This window comes from Vulpes lagopus, chromosome 6, assembly GCF_018345385.1.
Source record: "Vulpes lagopus strain Blue_001 chromosome 6, ASM1834538v1, whole genome shotgun sequence".
Taxonomy (NCBI): domain Eukaryota; kingdom Metazoa; phylum Chordata; class Mammalia; order Carnivora; family Canidae; genus Vulpes; species Vulpes lagopus.
In genome coordinates, this window is record NC_054829.1 from 74,440,501 (window position 1) to 74,463,280 (window position 22,780).

A 22,780-nucleotide genomic window follows, 5' to 3' on the forward strand; every position below is an offset into this window, starting at 1 on the left:
TTGTGAGAATTCTCTAAAATCCAGTATGTCTCTGAATCCAGGTATAGATATGTATTTAACACCCTTGCCCTGTGCCCAGTTTTCTCTGCATCATAAGGAAAATGAGATAATCACATTTAAACTCTTCTAAGTCTTCACTGATGAAATCGCCTGCACTTTGCTGTTTCTCAGGTTTTTTCCATCACTGTTCTTAAGGTTATTGATAAACAGATTGCACCTCTTCTAAAATAGTTATTAGCACAAGTTCTCTGAAAAAAAAAATCTTTGGATTAGCAAAATTGTTTAGTGTTTCCAGTAATGGAAGGATTTTTAAAAAAGAAAAAGAAGACAGGATCTGTAGCAGACCTTGAAGTATAGTAATGGATGGTAATGGTGACAATAATCTCTTCTAGAAACTTTAAAGCATTCTTTCTTACATGAATTTTTTTTTATCCTTTTAATAAACCTGTGAAGCTATAACTCTTTCAAATATTCTGGAAATCTGAACAACCAATTTCTTTAAAAAAAAAGAAAAAAACAACCAATTTCTTTCTGCAAAATATATATTCCCAGTCTTAGACTATAGAGTCACAAAGCACATCACTGAGAACAAAATCCCCCAATACCACTTCCTGTTTTGAATTAATGTTGACATCTTTGTAAAAGTTGGTCAGGGGCAGCCCTGGGGCTCAGCAGTTTAGCGCTGCCTTCAGCCCAGGGTGTGATCCTGGAGAGCTGGGATTGACTCCCACATTGGGCTCCCTGCATGGAGCCTGCTTCTCCCTCTGCCTGTGTCTCTGCCTTTTCTTTCTCTGTGTTTCTCATGAATAAATAAATAAAACAAAAAAAAAAGTTGGTTAGCAGTAAAAAAGAAAAAAGCTAAATACTTATATATTTTTTAATAAAGTGCATTAATTTAGATAAAACGATATAGATGATAACTTTTTAGACTTTGAATAGCTTCATACACGGAAGCAGCTCTAAGGAATCCGAAGAGCCTGTCGTTCATGATGATCCATTAGCAGCATTCAAAATCCATTTTTTTTTTTTAACATACTCTCAATTCTCAATTGTGGATTAACTTTTGGTTATCTTGGTTTGGTTGTATTGCTGTCGTAGAAGCTTCTTTTTCCCTAATAGAGGGAAGTCCCTGTGATTCTTGTGAACATAGCATTTATGACAGATGAAAAGAAGAGCAAAAGCTCCCTTAGGTACATTCAATAATTAATCAGAAATGACAGAATGAGAATTTTTATTCTATTCTTAAAAAATGAAATCCATATCATAGCATAGGGTCTTTGAGAATTCTCTAGAGAGGAAAAACATTTTGAAGCATTAAAGAGCAAAACAAAAAAAAAATAAAAAAAAAATAAAAAAATAAAAATAAAGAGCAAAACAAATCACTTGGCAGGCAATTCTGGATGGCTGTAGGTGTGGTTTTCTATTCTCTAACCATCGTTTTACATATTGCTTCTGGGTTTCCCACTCTGCACACCCTTCCTTCTGATCATTGCCTGGTCAGACACCCCTTGGAGGGAGGGCAGCAGTGGGAGGGAACCATAAAGCATAAGGACAACCCATCCTACTACTCTAGAGTAGCTCTGGCTCGAGAATTGACAAAAGGAAATGAAAAAAAAATTCTGTTCAACTATAAAGACTCCTAACTCGGGGAAACGAACTAGGGGTGGTGGAAGGGGAGGAGGGCGGGTGTTGGAGGGGAATGGGTGACGGGCACTGAGGTGGACACTTGACGGGATGAGCACTGGGTGTTTTTCTGTATGTTGGTAAATTGAACACCAATAAAAGTTAATTAAAAAAAAAAAAAAATAAAAAAAAAATAAAAAATAAAAAAAAAATTTTAAATGCAAAAAAAAAAAAAAAAATTCTGTTCAACTGACATTATGTGGGAGAGAATAGTGAAGATAGGAATTCTTAATATATATATTCCAAATATTTTTTAAAAAATATTAACCAAAAAATAATAAATAAAAAATAAAACATATTAACCACCAATGCTTATTAATATATTCACTCTGATAAGTTTGTGTCTGGACAAGCATTTCAAAGAATGAATGTAAGGCTCAACAGGGTCAAGTAATTTGCCTAAGATGTATAGATCTAGTTAGTGTCAAGGCACAAGCTAGAAAACCTTAAACATTCTCAGATAGAAACACAGCAAAAGTCAGCATTGTTTAATGCATTCATGAATATATGTATTCCAAGCAAAGTAACATGCTTTAACTTTTTTTCTCTTCTTAAAATCTTTCCCTTGGGCACATGCTTTCTGTAGGGTGTGCCCGACAAGGGTGCATATGATGCTCACTCAGGAGGCACAGCCTTCCTTATCTAGAAGTCCCAGAAAAATAGCAACATATACCAGGATGATGCTTACACTCATGGTAAGGTAGGTTTGATGACAGCCATCACCATCAGCCTGAATATTCAGATATTTTTCCATACAGGACACGAACATCCCTATGGAATTAAAATGAGCCATATTCCATCTACTAAACCACTACCAAAGGAACCAGAGGACTCCATCTCTCCTTCCACAACTCAAGAGTCCCTACTGGAGCAGAAGATCACAGAGATGCAAATTCAGTTCATGCTGAAGCCCAGGCACCCAGCCCAGAACAAGCAAGGGAGAGGTGAGCCACTTGCCTTTCTTCAAGTGCCTTCTCTTGGTTCATGTCTCCATGCTTAAACATAATTTATGACACACAGTTTATTCTTTCTGGGTGAGCATATTATCATCGATGAGGAGGAACAGTATAGGCAAGAATGCAAAAACTACCCAAAATCAAGCTTAGAAAAACTAAAAAATCTGACATCAAGACCCAACTGATTTCTATGAAGGTTGTTTGCTTATTTTAAATCTTCTAGATAGACCATTACTTCTTTCTTTCCCTATATCCCCAGAGCACTTTCAAGGCTGCCCTGAGCCATGCCTTCTGCTGAGTAGTATATTATATATTTAGTTGATTGAGTTGTAAGCAGAATCATTTATATTAAAGTTTAGCAAACTGAAGCTTTAGAATTTTGAGCTTCCTAAGTGGCAGAACCAGGATGCTTCTGGTGCAGTGCCGGCACCCACATGAGTGGAGGTGGTAATGCACTCACTACATCCCAGAAAAGCCAAGTGTCCAGGTGTTTAAGGTTATTTAGTCAAATGTTGCTCATCTGTTTATCCTTCAACAGCGTGGCTCATCTGTTGACTCTTAAAGAATTCAGTTATTTAAGCAGATAATTTAAGCAAGGTATCTTCAAAGGGAAACATTCACAGCTGAGCAGTAGAAACTTTGAACTCTTTCACTGCTGATCACCTCTTCTTTGGAAAGCTCTTCCTTTGATAGGGAATGTTGACTCATTAAAAATCACCTCTGAAAACTGGTGGTAAATAAATGCATTCATAACCTCTCATTGTTTTTCTATGTTTTCTTTCAAGCCTTGTGCTTGTGTGTAGGTGTATATATACATGTATGTTTGAGTGTGTGTGTGAGGAAGTGTGTTTCCACACTTCATTGTGGTTTAGGCTCTTTTCAGTAAATGTTAAACCTATTTAACCGAAAACATCATCTCTGGGTGGGTTGGTGGGGTATGACAAGAGAACACAGCCACCACATAGCCTGCATGTAATGACTACTTCCCAAGGACCCTGACTGCAGAAAGTCATCCTTGAAGATAGCCCAGAGCAGAGGAACCAGAGAAGTAGGGCTCAGGCAGATTGTGTCCTTAGAGACAGATCCTTTGGATGGTAGAAGCTTGAGCGCTCAGAAAGCCTAAGAGGAAATCTGAGGCTGAGGGGAGACTGGCTGTGAAAGCAGAGGATTACCATACTCAGTTTGATTTGAATACCAAATCCTTCTAGCTTTTAAAATCAGATCTGACACCTGAACCCACTGATCACACCAGTAGAAAACAAACATCTATAGGTTCAGTGTCTCCTGATGCAGTGTAACAGACAATAACTGATGGCACAGGAAATACTGACCTTGAGTGTGATCGAGTCTCTAGGTTTAACCATCAGTCTGAAGGATATGGGCAAGAACTCATCAACACCATGAGGATGCTATTAGCTAAAATCAGAACGTGGAGAGTTATACACAACAAATGACTCCCTTTCCCTCTTCCAGCCACTACATACACGCTGTATGATGGCAATGATGAAAATAAGGCTAAGTGAATTAAAATACACTGATCTCCCTTCTTCCTTAGATTCAGGCCAGAAGACCATGAAAAGCAGTGCTTTCAGAAACTTGGCCTTTTGGCAGCGTGCTGGCACTTGCAAGAACAACCAGTGCACAGCTGCTCCTTCTGCAAAACCCAAAATCCAAAGAGGGAAGCTCTTTGGAGTTTCCCTCATAGATATCTGTGATAATGACAACTTGCCCGTCCCGATCCTGGTAGGTCTCAATTTGGTCTTTTATTGCCTTCCTGAGGAGGAGGAACACGGAGAGGCCAAGTGTTCCCATGCAAACCTACCCCCAAATGGAGAAAGCATTAGACAGCCCCTGGCTGTGGCTGAGAAGCTTTGTTAAGTGTCATTTGATTTAGCTACTGCAGAGTCATGAGGCCAATACGACAGGACACCGTTTTGTCCATTCCACTTGTTTCCACAGAAACCCTTGTAGGCCTGTTCAGATCAGTCAAAATGGACTCTGTGTGCATGAATCATCTTCACATTATGCCATTGTCTTCTGAACTGACAGTAGTCTCAGGTCTCCTTCAACGGAGTCTACTTAATCTAACAACTGAAAACTTCTTACCTAAGCATAAAGACTCACCCTGCAGCAAATATGAATCCATTAATCCTAACAGAATATGTTAAATGACAGCCACTAGTTTGGCCTGTGTTATCTCAAATCGGTCTACTGAATTGTTACTGTGCAAATTTACTAAGTACCCAGTACCTCTGCAAGCACTACACTAGATTTGGGAATGTATGCTAGGTGTGAAGACATATACCACGTTAGTTACATGCTAGCTACTACCCCAGTCCTTGTATCACAGCAGTTTTAGGGGGTAGCTAGCACTATCATCCTCCACACTTTACATATGAAGTAGAAAGGTTTCAGGACAGTTTGCATGTGTGCCAAATCACAAAATAGATCAGAGCATAATAGGTTTCCAATCTCTTGGTCTTTCTGACTCCAGCCTTTATTATCTTTCTACACTGCAGGGAGAGGACATGAAGATAGATCAAAGGACAGTGAAAGACTCATGAAGGGAATGTAATTGGAGAATAAGAAGAGAGCATTTGAGCTTGATTTTAATAGAGGAAATGAAATAGAGGTAGTACGAATGCAGCATGCAATCACTTAAAGAGGAATCAACAAATGGGAAATGAGTACGGCAAAAAAATTTCCATACTTGGGGGAAGAGCATCTATGGAAGGGAATAAGGAGAAAAGACTGGTAAAGTAGGAAACAGGTGAGGATTCCACAAAGGCCTTGAAACAGGGAAGTTTGACTTAAAAGGGTAAATTCAATGAAAAAAATCTGATCTGATTAAAATACGTGATTACAATGTTTCAGTGTATGAAGTAAGGTGGATTTTTGTGTAGAAACAATAGAGAGACATTAACTAAAGAATCTAAATTGACTTCAGTCCTTCCAGCTCTAAAACTGTATACCATCACATTCCCTAGGTCTTTCAAAAAGGAAGCAAGCTTTCGCTCTGAGCTTGGGATATGAAATGCCATATACTCTACTTTTTTCCTACAGGATATGCTCTCTTTTATCAATAGGAAAGGACCACTCATGGAAGGCATCTTCAGAATATCAGGAAGTAGAGTATCACGCAGAAGGAGAAACTAAGTTTTGAGTACAGAGTGAACTTGGACAGCGAATCTGTTCTGGTGGTAGCATCTGTTTTAAAAGTGGGGAAAGTTCTAGCTTTATCCACACATGAGTAACTGAGGCTGATTGGTGTCTTTCATTATGATTGCCCAAGGACCATCATAGGCATAACTGATTAAGAGCTTGACACACTGGAAAACACTTCATGAAATCAAAATTTAAGGAAGCTACTCTAGGAGTTACAAGCCCCATACATTAGAAATACGTTCTGTTTTCACCACACACTGCCCACCTGAAGACTCCCTGCAAAATACTAATACTAGTATGACTACTAGTAATAATAAATTTCAAAAAATACACTGGCACATACATAATGTTTACCAAAGCAAACATCCTGCTTTTGATGACTTCCTCACCACCCTCCTAATGAAGGCAGTTTATAAAAGAAAAATCATATGAAACATTAGAAAATAGGTATAGAAGTTTACAATAGTAAGCAAGTGTTTACTTTATGAGGAATCCAAAAAGGCTCAGTGAGGCAATCATTCTTAAGCATCATTTTCTCCTGTCTCTTAATGCCTTTTACTTTATAAGTCATGGAGGAAGGATTTTGCCATTTGTGTCTCCTCTCACCACATCCTAAGCATCCTTTTGTTAATATTTGTGATTTCTAGCCCACCATCCAAGGTTATAATGACATGGTACCCAGCTCTTGCTACATGCCTCTTTTGATAAATACAACTTTTGAAGTAGGTGCAACAGACAAAAGTAGTTTGGAATTCTGAAAACTCAATAGATTGACTCAAGAAATAGATTAATTTTGAAATTATACAGCTAAATGACAGATATCCAGTTCTATTCCTAAAAGAGAAATGGAGAAACAAGTGAGAACTAGAACAAAGAATTTAATCCATCTACCTTGGCACTTGCTAACAGCTCTGAACAAAACTATGGTAATGCAGTAATGATGACACTCTTAGAATCAAGGTCATATTTGGTCCTTCCTTGTCACATTTGGTCTTTCCTTCTACCCCATTACTGTTCAACTATACAATAATAGCAATACTCCCTAACCACTACTACACTGGGCTACAGTAAAACACACCAGTAAATAAATATATAGGCATCAAGAGACGGAAAAGAATGATGATACATTAGGTACTCGAATATCATGGTAAGTGTTGACCTCCATAAGGTGCACACATGGAATTGATGTTTCTAGCAAGACTTAGTAGGGTCTTTTCTATTTCTGTGTTATAAGCACGGACTAGGAAGATGGTGACCACGTGTGCGTAGAGTTCTTAGAGATTTCTAAAGTTTTCCCTTCCTAAAGTTGACTAATCTTTGTGGAGAATCAGACTCTGCAATCTTGGCCTGAATAGTATCATGAAAACTATCTGGAGAATTGACCTACACTAGAAATGAATATATCCTCAGGACCATCATGAGTTTGCCATTAGACTGTCTACTTTTGTACAGTTCAGGAAAGAAAGAATGATGCAATTATGAGAGTAGCTTTGGGAGTAGTTTCCAAAAAAGCACACAAAAGAGTAAGTGCCACATGATAGAAGGGAGCTTTGTCTTCCTTTCCACTTAAGCCTAGGCTCTGCTTTGATGATTTTGTTTTTTGTTTGAAAAAATCCACACACCTTCTTTTGCATGTGCAATAGAGAGTCAGAGCTGAGCTCCATGTTGGTCACAGTTTGGGTATCTATGAAGGAAGTAAGGACTGAACTGAAGTTTTCTACTAAGTGTTTTCTCTGTAATATTTCCAATATATATATGCTATTATATATATATGTGTGTGTATATATATATATTTTTATCTCCATAAGGATTTTCTTCGAAACATCCAAGGAAGTATATTTTCCTTTGACCTTTATGACAAATGACTTGGTGTTATTAATGAAGGGACCAAGGAGAAGAAAATAAATGCAGCCCAGAGGTAATGATGCAATTCTTATTCTGCTCATGTCTCATAAATACAGCCAATATACAATTAAGAATATATTGGCTTACATTTAGCCACTTTTTCCACCAAAATAATGATCAATGCCAAAGAATTTCAATTCTTCACACCCATGGAGGCCAGTTTCAGAATACATGCATACCTTATGGCTATTATTGCTCTTCTCCTGACCTTATTAATGTGGAATCCTTAGCCATTGTACACAATCTGAATATATAAAACTGGTAGATGGGATCCCTGGGTGGCGCAGCGGTTTGGCGCCTGCCTTTGGCCCAGGGCGCGATCCTGGAGACCCGGGATCGAATCCCACATCAGGCTCCCGGTGCATGGAGCCTGCTTCTCCCTCTGCCTGTGTGTCTGCCTCTCTTTCTCTCTCTCTCTCTGTATGACTATCATAAATAAATAAAAATTTAAAAAAAAAAAATAAAATAAAACTGGTAGACAAAATTCAGTGTCCTAAGAGAGACGCTAGACCATCAACAGCCAGTAGTATAACCTTAAGCTTGTCAAATATTTAACCAGAGAGGGTTAGCTCAGAAATTGAATTCGGTGAAACATTTTTGTATAATTTCATGCCTGGAACTCTGCTACAGCGGGTTGTGTACTAGATCTAGAATGATATTCTCTGTTTTCCGTCCCTATACTTCCAGCTTTCTAAGTGCAATGACTTGCCTTATTCAAAAGTGCATCTTTCTGACTTTAGGCTTCTAGCCCAGCTGCCAAAAGCAAATGTTGTTCTCCTGCGATACCTTTTGGAGTGTTATACAACATTGAGCAACAATCCTCATCCAATCAGATGACAGCTTATAATTTATCAGTGTGTATAGCTCGAAGCATTCTTTGTCCACCTAATTCCTGCAGCTTGGAATGGGAAGACATCTTCATAAAAAAAGTAGAGAGAGCTCTCATATGTGTCCCCTGGGGTTTAGAATCCATGCTTTGAATCTGAAAAGTTTAGTAGTAAATCAGATGGATCAGTTCTGAAAAGTGCACATCTTCGATTCCTTGGATTGGCAGAGTTCGTTATCCTACTCTGGTTTAATATGGGAAGAGGTGTTGTTAAAGTGGGAAATGCAGAGCAGTTGAGGCGCTTCTTTTCCATCCAGGAGATACAATACTGGACTGACTAAACAAAAGAGAGAGAAGAGTGGTGTAATATGATAGAAAAGAACTTTGGCTCTGGAATTTGACAAGCCAAGGATCAATTCAGCCTGATCCTTGAGCAGGGAGCTTGTAACCTTGGGCAAAGCCATGGCTTCCTTATGACACAATGGTAACAACACCTAGTTCCTCTGATCATTACTGGCACATCTTAGGTGGCTTGGGAACTATGAGCACCAATGGCTCCAAACACATTGGCCTTCCTCTGTAAGTTGTGGCTCATTTAGAAAAATTGTTGGCTACTGTTTTGCCTTTGCTACATCAGACAGAAACTAGAGTATTCCAGGACATCCTAATGGAACCACACATGCCTAGTAAGATGATAGAATTTCCCCACAGTCATATTGAGAGCTAGCATTAGGCAAAGCAAGACATGAGAAGGGACTGCACTGCAGTAGGACAGACAGACATGTTTTCTGTCCAGCCATGTTTTTCCTAAAAAAAAAAAAAAAAAGAAAGAAAGAAAGAAAAAACACCCACACACACAGGAATCTCCACTTTCCAACTAAGATATTTCCTCACTTAAGAAATGTATTTCATAAGTTTTTGTCTATGCTTTATACATTTTAATAAGATATTATACAGAAGTTACAACCCAATTGTACTGGATACAAAATTTTTAAAAATAAGTAAATTTTAATAAATTAGGTTACTTTGAAAACTATCCTAGTTTTAAAAATGTAACCATTGGTATCACAATGTAAGTTATAAATCTAGGCCACAAATGAGAACTTTAGCCCACTGACTAGTAGTATTTCAAATCTGTACCCAAAGTACACCGGAAAGTATCACTCTATGTTATTTTTCTTAGAGGACTCTGGTTTCTATATATTTTTAACAACTCTGAATTCTTCTTAGAAGTCTTTCACATTAATGGTTAGATCCAAGATTTATAAACAAAATGTGACTTATAGCTATGCCCTATGAAAAAGAGCACCCCATTGTTGTATTTTTCATTACAGGTTTCTCTTGTACACTTTTTGATTGAAAATTGCCTCAAGATATTTGGAGAAGACATCACTTCTCTCTTGGGAGAGGATTCAATGAGTTGTGATAAAAATGAGAAGGCTGCAGGTACTATGAATAATTTAAGTGGCTTTAGCCAGATGGAGACAGCAAAGTTGCTGGGGGTCTGGCAGATACTTACCCCTGTTCTGGAGCCCAGAGCATCCCCAGGGCAATGATTCCCAGCTGCTCCTTCTTCCGAAGGCTGGCTCACAGGTCAAGGGAGGTTTCACACTGGTGGAGACCTAAGGAAGCATAGAAACTTCAAGCAGTTTCTAACAGTATTAGGAGATAGCATGTATGATACAGTGTTTGGGAATTTCTTCTAACAAAATTTTAAATGGATGCCACATATACATAATATTATATAGGTAGTTAAGCATATAATATGCAATTATTTAATTATATTTGTAATATATAAATGTGCACTGGTTGAAACCAGAACGTGAAGCTTTTAATTCTCCTCCCTCTTCTTTTTATTCAGTGGCTCTAGAGCCAACACTGGATTCACATGCTCTGTAAAATGAGTTGAAAAGAACCAGCATCACTGAGAGAAAAGGACTTGACTTGATGTCAAACCACCTCTCCAGAGTACAAACTCCAGTGCCCCCATTTATCAGCTATATGACCTTTGGCCAATTACTCTAGCTCAGTATCACTTTATTCATGCCTAAAATGTGGATAAAAATAATGTCTAAATCTTAGAAATGTTGTCAAGATTCAATAAGATAAAGGATGTAAAACGCATTTCTAAAAAAGCAATTAATAGAACTAGGAGAAGTTCCCCTGAGACTAGTGCGAGTACTATTGGAGCCTAGCTAATTGTAGCTACTGGCAACATGCCATTTTGTAAAACAGAGTTTAGATTCAGAACCTAGAGGCAAATATCATCATTCCCTCCATAGTTTTGACATGTCTTCATTTTTTCTTTAGTGTAATTCATGTCATCTGGAATTAAGATGAGTCTAGTGTCATGTCTGAGAGTACTCTGATAAAAGACAAATGTTTGTTTTTTATTTCCTCAGTGACAGAAAAACCACCTGTGAATCCAAGCAGTGAGAGTGACAGTAATTTCCCAAAAGGCACAACTGCAGAATGATACCAAGTCCCCATCTGGCATGAGTCCCTCCACCTACATGTCTACAGTTTACTAAGTCACTGAACACTGGAATCTCCATATGACACTTGACACTTTTTAAAATTTTTCCAATGAATGAAAAATGAACCCCTTCCAAGCATATTCTATGCTTCCTTCTTTAATACTTTGCTTTCTTTAATACTTTTTGCTTTATTATTTTATTTATAGATCTGACCCAGCTATTTCCATTTAAAGTTTTTTCCTTGCTCCGATATATTCATATTGAGGATATCTTCCCACAAAATATCTCCTCTATCTTCAATGCCTACCATATCTATCTTATTACATACTTTTTTGTCTGCTTAAGATCCTTTCTCTCCCTGTCTCCTTCACTGCTCTCTCTCACTCATGCACACTCTCTTAATTAAATAAAAATCTTTAAAAATATCATTTCATTCATTTTCCCCTCTGATTTTGGTACCAAGAAGTAGGTCCTACTGTGACAAATACCTAAAAATGCCAAAGCAGCTTTAGAACTGGGTAAGGGGGAAGGCTGTAGAAGTTTGGAGGGCCACACTGGGAAAAGCCCCCATTGCTGTGAAGGAACTATTGGTAGAAATAATAGATGTTGAAGACGATTCTGGTAAGAGTTCAGAAATAAAAGCAAGAGCTTCAGAGATAGACTCTATCTTCTTAGAGAATACATAACTAATCAGAAACAGATTGCTCGAAATATGGATGTTGAAGATCTTTCTGTGAGATCTCAGAATGGAAATAAGGAACATGTTATTGGAAACCATAAAAAAGGAGAACCTTGTCATAAAATGGCTGAAACTTGGCTTAACGAGTGTTCTAGTATTTTGTGGAAGTTTGAACTTGGAAACAATAAAATCAGATATTTATCTGAGTAGATTGCTCAGGAAAGTTTTAAAGGAGCTTGTGTCCTCCTGACTGCTTATACTAAAATGCAAGAAGAGAGAAATGAGTTGAAGAAGGTATAAAGCAAAAAGAAGTCAGGACTCAAAGATGTGGAAAATTCTCAAGTTTCCTAATTTCTCAGTTTGTCATTTCTGCTCTAGCAATTGTGCTCATGCTCTTGCAACACCTAGACAGTTCCCTTCTTGTCCTCTTCCCATCCAAGTCCGACCTATAGAGTCAGCTTCCCAACAGTCTGTCTTGATTTGTTTACTCATGTTGGCATTTTCTCTTGTGAATTTCTGTAGCCTTATAATCATTTTCCTGTGATTTTTGTGACATGTAGTCTTTAAGGCACGTTTCTTTTTTTAATGTTACATTTTCTGAAATTGAAATTTCAATTTTACTTTTTTGTCTATGTATATATGTATATCTTTTCAGCAATTCTAGGTCCATCCTCAAATGCTTTTTATGGATAACACATATATAATCCACGGGTTGTAGAATATGAGGAAATAGAAAATGTGAGTTCTGAATGGTTCTCAGATGGTTCCTCCATGGCAACTACAAGAGCAGAGCTAGAGCAGTGGGAAATTTAAGCAAACCAGTGGAGCCTTGCTCTGGTCACTCCACAGCCTTGAACAAGCAGCTCAACTCTTTTTTTTTTTTTAATACATTTTGCTTTATTATTTTATTTATAGATCTGAGCAAAAAGTTTTGTGAACCCAAAAATATTGTTATAAATGTGTAGTATGTTTTAGCTTTGTCTCTCTTAGGAGAACACAGGCTTCTGCACCCAAAGAGACTGGCACAGTTATGTCTAGATATTTGGGTCAGCTTATTCTTGATTGCTTTGTGTGCAAACATGCAGCTACATCCATAGTCATCACTCCTCTTAATCTTTCAAACAACTTTGTGCCAATCTCCTAAATGTTAGTTCCCGTCTAATATTTTCCTTAAAAAAAAAAAAAAGGTGCCTCAGAATGAACACGAATTTTATAGCATTAATAGTTCTTTATAGACCGCAAATTTTAGATTTCTTCCCAAAGCACATGAATGGATTTTAAGAAAATCTTTTAATGGCTATAATTTAAGAGGAAAGTATTATCCTTAAGAGAAGATTAGAATTTGGAGGGAAAAACAACCACAACTTTTATCTAGAAACGTGTTATCTTCTCCCTCTGCCCCTTCTCCTGCATGCTCTCAATCAATCAATCATTCAATAAAATCTTTATTTCAAAAGAGGAAATGGGCTCACACAATTGTGGAGTCTGGCAAGTCTCAAATCTATAGGGCAAGCTTGCAGGCTAGAAATTCAGGTAAGAATTGATGTTATAGTCTTGAGCCCAAATTGCACAGGCAAATGAGACATTCAGGCAAGGTTTCTATGGCAGTCTTGAGGCTGAATTCATTTTTCTATAGGAAACTGGTCTTTGCTCTTAAGGCCTTCAACTGTTTGGATGATGCCCACCCACACTACGGAATGTAATCTGCCTTACTCAAAGCCTACTAATTTAAATGTTAGTCACATCTAAAAAATATATTCACAGTAACGTCTACACTAGTTCTTGAACAAACTATTGGGCACCATAGCATAACCATGATAACATATAAAATTAACCATCACGGTGTGTCATTATCTATTAGGCTCTGTTTTCTACCTCTTTTCCTCAGCTCTACTTCATTTCACCTTACTCCACCAAATAAAATGCAAAATGATTTCAGCCTTGTAAGGGTCTCCAATCTGCTACAGACCTAAAATCTCTGAACTAATCAGGACTTCAAAGAGCTCTCTAGATGACACAGCCACAAAGACCAAATTCCCAACAGCTTTGTGTATCAGAGGTTTTCCTGCATGGTAGGTTTGGTGGAAGAGACAATGAGTGAAAGAAGCAAATGTATATGAGGCAGGCTGATCTCAAAATGTTAATACACATTTGCCACTGAATTCACATCATGGATGGTGTATCATTTGTGTCATTATTGCTCGAAGTAAATTTTCATGAAGTCTTTAAACCTGTACCCTGATACATATGTCAAGACTGATGGAGTGTGGCTAGGTAAGGGTGGATCTGAGCTGCTCTTTCATTCTGTATTTGGAATCTCAGCAGTCATCTCCTGGATTTTTTTAGAGCAGAACTGATACAGCATTCAGGGGCATTTCAAACTCTCGAAATGACATTTGAAAGCATTCAAATGAATGCAAATAGCTGCATAAAGTAAGCACTAAAACGTGAGATTAACTATTGCTATGCTTCATGAGCCCTTTCATGTTTTTCTTCTAGCACCGTTGTAATAAAACTTAATTGTAGCAGCCTTGGCAGTTTAAAAACAGCACATATGTATTTCCACATTTGATTCTTCCTCCAAATAGCACCATGGACAAATATTGTTCGACAGATATGAAACTGGGGATTCAGAATTCAGATTTCACTTGCTGAAATAGTAAATACTGGGTCAGAAGTAGATCACAGCTTTATCCACTACATCATCTAGTCTGTTAAACATTCTCAATTGCTGTTCAGGGAAATAAAAATCATTATGTTTCTAAAGTAAATTATGAACCAACAGCCCCGAACGACTTGTGTTTGAGGTAAGAGTTCTTACACAAGAAAAAAAGAGGGAAAAAAAGCAACTATTTGTGGCATTACCATGAAAGTCTCTTACTGTGAAGTGTCAGAGAAAAAAGTTAAATTTACATGACTCTCATTGATTTAAAATGTAACATAAAAAAACTAGAAGAAAAAAGAAATGGTGTTTTGTGTTATGATAATAAAGGAAATAATTTTCTTTTGTGTCTGGTAATTGCATTGGAAAACATTTAAAAAATAAGTACAACTCACACTTAACTAGATCTTTGAAGAAGTAGAGGAAGGAGGAAATTCATTCTGAGGATCAGCTTGATCTTTGCTTCTTTCACAGAGATCAAAAGATGTATTGTTATTTGAGAGGGAAAAGCAGAATTCCATTAGGACTGAGATGAAGGATGCTGGGAGCAGAGTAGCTGCTTTCCAGTACTTCCTAATTGGGTATCCTGTCTCCAAGAAGATACTCTTAATTGATTCTTCAAAATCTTAATTCCAGTAATTAAGCCATTTAGACATCGGAAGGATGTTAAACAGAGTCCAGTAAGAGCAACAGGATTCAAAGGCACTGCAAATGACTAGAGTGGCAAAGAGATGAATGGATTGGAAAACAGGAAACTTTTTTCCTGGCCCTCTAAAGTTAATCTGCAGTGCCTCAAATGAGTTCATTTATCATTCATGGGCAATATAATAGGTCTCAGAAATCTCAGAACTGGTTCTCTCTATATAAATCCATCCTTTGTTTTAGATACAAAACCTAATTATTCCCATTCTGTCCTCAGCACACTGACTTCCCAGCCCAGCCCAACTCACAATCTGCGGACTGAAAGTGTAGTTAGGGGCCTGAATTATGTGACAAAATGTTCTTAGTTTTACTAAAATCAAACTCATCACACATAATACAGTAAGTTCTGAAGTTGGTTTTGTTGTTGTTGTTTTTAAAGCACAACCACGACAAAAGTAAGTGATAAAGCCCCAACTGTATTTCCTTTCTATGACAATGAACAATGAAATGTTTCTGTTTCTGAGAGGATCATATGTTTTATAGAAAGCAATTTAATAATAATAAAAAAGATCATTTAAGAAGGCACATCTTAGAACAGTACAGACATTTAAAATTTGGGCCACGTATTTATGTTTTAAACTGCAGTTCTTACTCATTCTCTATCTTTGCCATTTGCTCATCTCATTGGACAAGCATATTCTCAATAGCCGGTATCTCTTTCTCCATATATGGAACACTAATCACATACAGTTGAAAATCAGGAAGAAAATTAGCATTCTGTAAACACCAGTCACTTTCTTTCATGGTGCTTCACTTTATTTACTATAGAGCTTTTATCGATATTGCCTGGAGTGACTTGCTCTTTTGTTGAGTTTATGGTTGATTTTTATCTCAGCAGACTGTAAGTTCCATGAAAGCAGAGCCATTTTCTGTCACGTGTTCTTCTAGAGCCTGAGCCCCAAAGAGGTGTGCTTGGCACATAGTTTTGTTTTGTTTTTGTTGTTTTAGAGAGAGAGAGAGAAAGCTTATGCATGGGTGGGGGTGGGGGGTGGGCAGAGAGAGGGAGAGAGAAAATCAACGCTCAGCATGGAGCCAATATGGGGCTCCATCTCATGACCCTGAGATCATGACCTGAGCCAAAATCAAGAGTAGGACACTTAACCAATTGACACTTAGCCCACCTGGCTGCCCCAAGGTATTCATGTATTTTAATAAATTCCAGGCACAGGACTAGACACATTGTGGACATTACCTCATTTAATTCTCAAAGTGATCTTGAAATGTAAATATATTAGCCCTTTTTCACAACGAGGAATCAAGGCTTAAAGGAATTAAGTAACTTGTGAAAAATCAAACAATAAGGAATTTAGGTCTGCTGTGTGTTCTGTTTGGGGACCATATTATAAGAAATGTTCCCAAAGTAGGCTATGGCTATAAACAAGATGATTATGGGGACTAAACAAAGTGGCCTTAAGTAACAACAGCATCAGACCATAAAAAAATTATTCCCTTTAAAACTTCTTTGTAATTAACTTTATTACATCAAGGATAAAGTCTCAAATTGGTGCCAGTTTGTATTTATTGCTCCCGCAGTAATTACTACTCTCTTCTCTCTCTCTGTCTCTGTATTTCACTTAAGGGCAGGGAAGAAAATAAACCCAGATTTTGTTTGCAGTGTATAAATTTTCTACAACTTACTTAAGGCAATTAGTTCTGGTTTCTGATTTGCAATAGTTACAGAGTTCCATCATAAATAAAATTTTAGATAAAAGCCGTAAATTTACTTAAGGAAAGTATTAATTAGATAAGAGTACAGGTGGGCAGCCCTGGTGGCTCAGCGGTTTAGCGCCGGCTTTGGCCCAGGTCGTGGTCCTGGAGACCCAGGATCAAGTCCCACATCAGGCTCCCTGCATGGAGCCTGCTTCTCTCTCTGCCTGTGTCTCTGCCTCTTTCTCTCTCTGTATTTCTCATGAATAAATAAATGAAATTTTAAAAAGATAAGAGTACAGATGATACATTTGGCAAAAAATATGGAGGTGGCACACAAAATTTGGTTTATAAAACTCTGCTCTAAAGCAAATTTATAAAACCCTAAAATAGAAACAATCAATATAAGGCATTGCTATGATAGGGAAACTCAGACACCTAAAATAATTATCTCCAAAGAGCTTTAAAAGTGGTGTACTTCTGTTGGGGATTTACCCCAAAGATTCAGATGCAATGAAACGTCGGGACACCTGCACCCCGATGTTTCTAGCAGCAATGGCCACAATAGCCAAACTGTGGAAGGAGCCTCGGTGTCCATCGAAAGACGAATGGATAAAGAAGATGTGGTCTATGTATACAATGGAATATTACTCAGCAATTAGAAACGACAAATACCCACCATTTGCTTCAATGTGGATGGAACTGGAGGGTATTATGCTGAGTGAAGTAAGTCAATCGGAGAAGGACAAACAGTGTATGTTCTCATTCATTTGGGGAATATAAATAATAGTGAAAGGGAATATAAGGGAAGGGAGAAGAAATGTTGGGAAATATCAGGAAGGGAGACAGAACATAAAGACTCCTAACTCTGGGAAACGAACTACGGGTGGTGGAAGGGGAAGAGGGCGGGTGTTGGAGGGGAATGGGTGACGGGCACTGAGGTGGACACTTGACGGGATGAGCACTGGGTGTTTTTCTGTATGTTGGTAAATTAAACACCAATAAAAATTAATTTAAAAAAAAGTGGTGTGCTTGAGGTACAAAAAACTAACTCTACATAACTAGGGAAAATACCACTGTGATACAAATGCTGGGCATATGATTAAGTTATAGTTCCTGACTAATGCTGCCAAAAATACAGTGGGGGCGTATATAAGTAATAAGAATACAAGTTAGGAAACAAAAAATGCCCAAAAGAAGAAATACTTGTGATGTGAGAAATCATACCTTGTAATCATTAAATTTGTTAATTATAATTAATAATGACATATCAATTATATATTTGCTTAAAGTTATATATAAATATTATAAATTAACTTACTTAATTTCAGTTAATCTTGTCATACATGCTCAGAATAATGAATATCCTAAGTCTATTAGGTAAAAAGAGAAACAAAAACAGCTTTAATCTCATTTTACACAAATGCGAAATATTCCCACTTGCAAAAGTGCTGGGCACTCTTATAATGCAAGAAAAGCCTCGACGGGTTTGGCAAACATGACCTGCTAAATTGCCAACCATCTAAATGTAATCAAATTCATAACCCTGGTAAAGCTTCCCAATCTTTAATATGGCACTAAGTCAGTGCTTCACTAAGGTATGGTGCTGCCTGAGAAACTGTCCTCACTTATTCTACTTCTGGGTAAACCTTTAACATGAAGGGACTGGATTTGCTCTTATATTCTTTATGCTGACATCTGTTTATAGGGAGTAGCAGAGTAAATTCATGTGGTCCAAAAGCCTGGGCTTCCTGTGAGGCCACCTGTCTGTCGCTTGCTACTTTCTGCAAACAGCTTCAAAGGTATAAGCTAACACAGGACATCTGCTGCTGTCTTACTCCGGAGTGGCCATCTGATGACATGGAGAGCATGGAGCTGAGAGCATAGGCTCTACGTTCAAATTCTAACTCTTCTGTTTATTTGAGCAAGTTGCTTAATTTCTCTTGGCCTGAATTATTTCAACTACAAATTGGGTGAAAGAATCTTATTAGGAGATTTTGAACATTAAGTGAAATAAAGCAAGAGAATATTCGGTGAGGTTATCCGGCACATAATAAAACCTCAATTATCATTAGCTACGATTAGACTGCATTATGAAGTAGAGTGTTTTCTCCTCAGGGCTTTCCAGAGCCCTTGGGAAACATGAGCCTTTTAATCTTCCCCTCTTGTGCCCCTTACCTAGTGGAGTGCTTCAGGCATGTGACTCTGGGCTATTTCCTCAGTCCCTCAAGTTCTCTCTCTCTCTCTCTCTCTCTCTCTCTCTCCTTCTCCCTCTCTTTCTCTGCTGTATTTCCCTTGCCAGGAGAGTCAGTCTTGAAGTACTACCTCCCCCAGTGGCTCAAATACTTTTCCTTCTGCTCTACAACCAAAGAGAAAGGCGGCATTAAAATTCAAAACGGGGGGGGGGGGGGGGGGGGATCCCTGGGTGGCTCAGTGGTTTGGCGCCTGCCTTTGGCCTAGCGCGAGATCCTGGAGTCCTGGATCAAGTCCCACATCAGGCTCCAGGCATGGAGCCTGCTTCTCCCTCTGCCTGAGTCTCTGTCTCTCTCTCTCATAAATCAACCAATCAATCAATCAATCTTTAAAGTTCAAACAGGGATTTTGTGATTTCTCCAGAGAGGCGACTTTCACATATCCTCTGTAAAATCAGTCTGGAATGTTCTTCTCATTTACCACTCTCTTCTTTAGCTGGCATTTAATACAATGCTTGGCCTAATCTCTTTATAGCCACTGACTGCGCCTCCCTGGAAACTTCCACATTTTGTTTCTGATAAACCGCATGTTAGACATTTGCCCAAACAAAACATAAAGTGTTTGAACTCAGCCTGTGCTATTTTTGCATACTTTTACTTTATAGACAAGTGCTACAATAAAGACAACATGTAAGTTTAGGGAGATAGAGCATGTAAGACCCCCAGACTTATTGGCCTGTGTACAGAACAAAATGTTTAATCCTTCAGAATATCTATCTGGAGGAAGAATCATTCCTGAAATGTTATAGCTTCAGTTGTGTGCTGAGTGTGAAGCAGGCCCCTAGTGGTGTAGCCATCTGGCTTGTGTAGAATCAACTGGACCTGAGAAACCACCGAACAAGATCTTCTCTTTAACTTGTTTTTTAGTGGTAAAAACCTGAGGCTGGATTGTTCAAATCTCCTTAGATTCTCAACATACCAGAGTCCCCTTATGGTAAATTCTCTCTTGGGGCTTAAGCAAGCATAAGTGGGTGTCTGTTACATATATACGAAAGAATCCAACTTTAAAACTGAAATTTTAAAACTTTTAAGGATATTAAACTGGTCATCAATATATTAGGCTTCTGTATGTCTTAGTACATTTTTTTCACTATAAAAAACTCATCTACTTGTTTCAAGAGCCAACAGGTAGGGTCAACTGCCTCTAAAAAAATATCAGTAAAGAAAAACACTCTTATTCAGTGAATTTCTCAATGTAATGGGGCATATAAAACATGCACATACATAGCATTTCAGATTTCATTTTACCTTCACCAAAATTATGCTCTCATTAAAATGACCTAAATCTTTTGAATTAAAAGAACAGGAGTTTCTTATAATATTCAATATTCAATAATCTTGTGATATTATATATATATATATTATATATATATATATGTTAACTCTAGGATTTTAGGCAGTGACATGATATACTTTTGCAAATGTGTATCATTTATTTGAGGCAGATTTTCAGGAATTTCTACTGGGAAGTCATAATAGCTGTTTTACTTCTTTTTGTAACGTATATCTTGAGAAATTTACTCCCCCTATACTTCCTAAAGTTCTTCTTTGACTATTACAATTATCCTTCCAACATACCACACACTTTCCTGTCGCTGCATCATCTTTTTTTGATGCTATCTCTCCCCTCAAGTAAGTTTGCAAGGAAAACTTCGATTTATCTTGCAGAGCCTGATTTAAATATCACCACCTCTGGCAAGTATTCCCTATGTACTTTCTATCTCAAAGAGGTAGCTCTTTGAGCAGAAGCAATTTTTTACTTTCCGTTTATCTTTCATCATATCACTTTGTAAAACCATCTAGTATTTTTATGATCTGCTCTATTAGTAATTTCAGGTCTGTCATCCAAAGTTATCTGTAAGTCCCTTTATGGCAAAAAACAGGTCTTCTTCATAATTGCGTCTTTCTAGCACACTAGACAATTTCCTATTGATAACCGACATTTAGTACACGTTTGTTGTTGTAAACAAAGAAATTTCAGCTCAGAAAAATGTGAAGAAAATTTCAGGTGATCCTAGAGTAATGGTTCTGAGATTTATTAAAAGGTTCTTAAATACAGTATTAGGGCTTTTGTGGTTTAGATGTATTTTTTCCATTTATGATTCTATTAAAGTTTTAAAAGTGTTTCAAAGTAGTTTTATCAATTTCTATTCCAAGCAACAGTGTATGAGAGTTCCAGTTGTTCCATATCTTACGAACACTTAGGGTTTTCACATTATATTTATATATTTATATACACACACACACATATTGCTGGGCTTGGCTTGACATCTTATTCAGTATTTTTGTTTTTAGTGTTTATAAGTGAAGTTAGACTATATTAATCAATCTTTTCTTAATTTGATCATTTATTTCCTCCATTCCACTTTGTTTTTCTTTTGTTTTGTTTTTTGGGGTTCTTTTTGTTTTTTTTCTCCATTCCACTTTGTGTACATTCTTCCTTTTTTCTAGTTTCTTATATTGAAAACTTAGATTCACACAGATTCAATCTCTGTATTTGTGTATTTATGTGTGTATATACATATGTATGTGTGTATACATATATTTATGTATTAGATACATCTTAATATATTAATATTTATATTGTATATCAATCATATATCCTATATATTCTTATTAATCTTTACTTCTTAATATGTATATTAATATGTAATATAATTAATATATCAATATTGGCTCTATTAATATCAGGCAAAATAGATCTTAAGATAGAATTATTTTCTGAAGATGTTTAAGTTCTAATAATATATATTTAATATATTTACTATATATGTAATATATAATACATATATAAGCTAATATATGAGATAATTTATATTAATAGCATAAGTATATCTTATATCTATATCCTGTTACTTATATAAAATGCATTTAATATATGTACATTAATTATATATTATATAAGTTTATAATATATGTTTAAGATCTAAAGATATCTAATATATATACAAATAAATATTAGAATTATATATGAAAGATATTTGATTATATATTCGACTATAATTTTTCATTTATATGTAATTTAATATATAATCATGTTACTATATGATATATAATTGATATATATTATGTGTCTATTCACTATACATTAACATATTATATAATTTATACTTTCTGCATAATCTGCCCAGATAGGTGAGATTCTTTCTCACCACATTAACTTTCTGTGCTTATGCTATTTGTTTTGTCTTGATTACTTAAAAAAATAAAACCCAGAAGTTCTTACTTCTGAGACAGCTAAGATTGCTTATAGTTACCCTAACTTCTTATGTTTATTTATAAATACTGTGTTGTCATTTCAATTAGCAAGAAACCAAGCTACAACCATTCATTGTTCTCAGGTATTTATGTTAAAAGTCAAATGACCAATCTCTTTTGCTAATGCTTTTGAATTTTCTTCTCAAAGCCAGCCACAAAATTTAGAAAAATCAAGGGTAAATGAATGAACAAATCCAAGATATCTTTTAAAACTATTTTGTTTTCTTTTTTTTCTTACCTTACAAACAGTAACAGTAGGAAATACTACTAGAAATAATCTTTTTTGTGTGTGTATTCTATTTAATTAGCTCAGTACTATCACAAAAGCTACGAGAGAAGAATTATGAAATCAGACAAGTTTCAACTTTATTGGTTGTTACATTCTGGTAAAAATGTTATTAATCTAAATATATTTATGAGATTATATACTTTATAGAAAAGTACTCATATATCACACACAACATGTTACTACCCTAAAGGAAAACAGATATAATCCTTATATAACATTTGTATATCATATCCAAAATAGGGTTTTACTTTCCTCCATTCTGATGTTGTTGGTTACTGA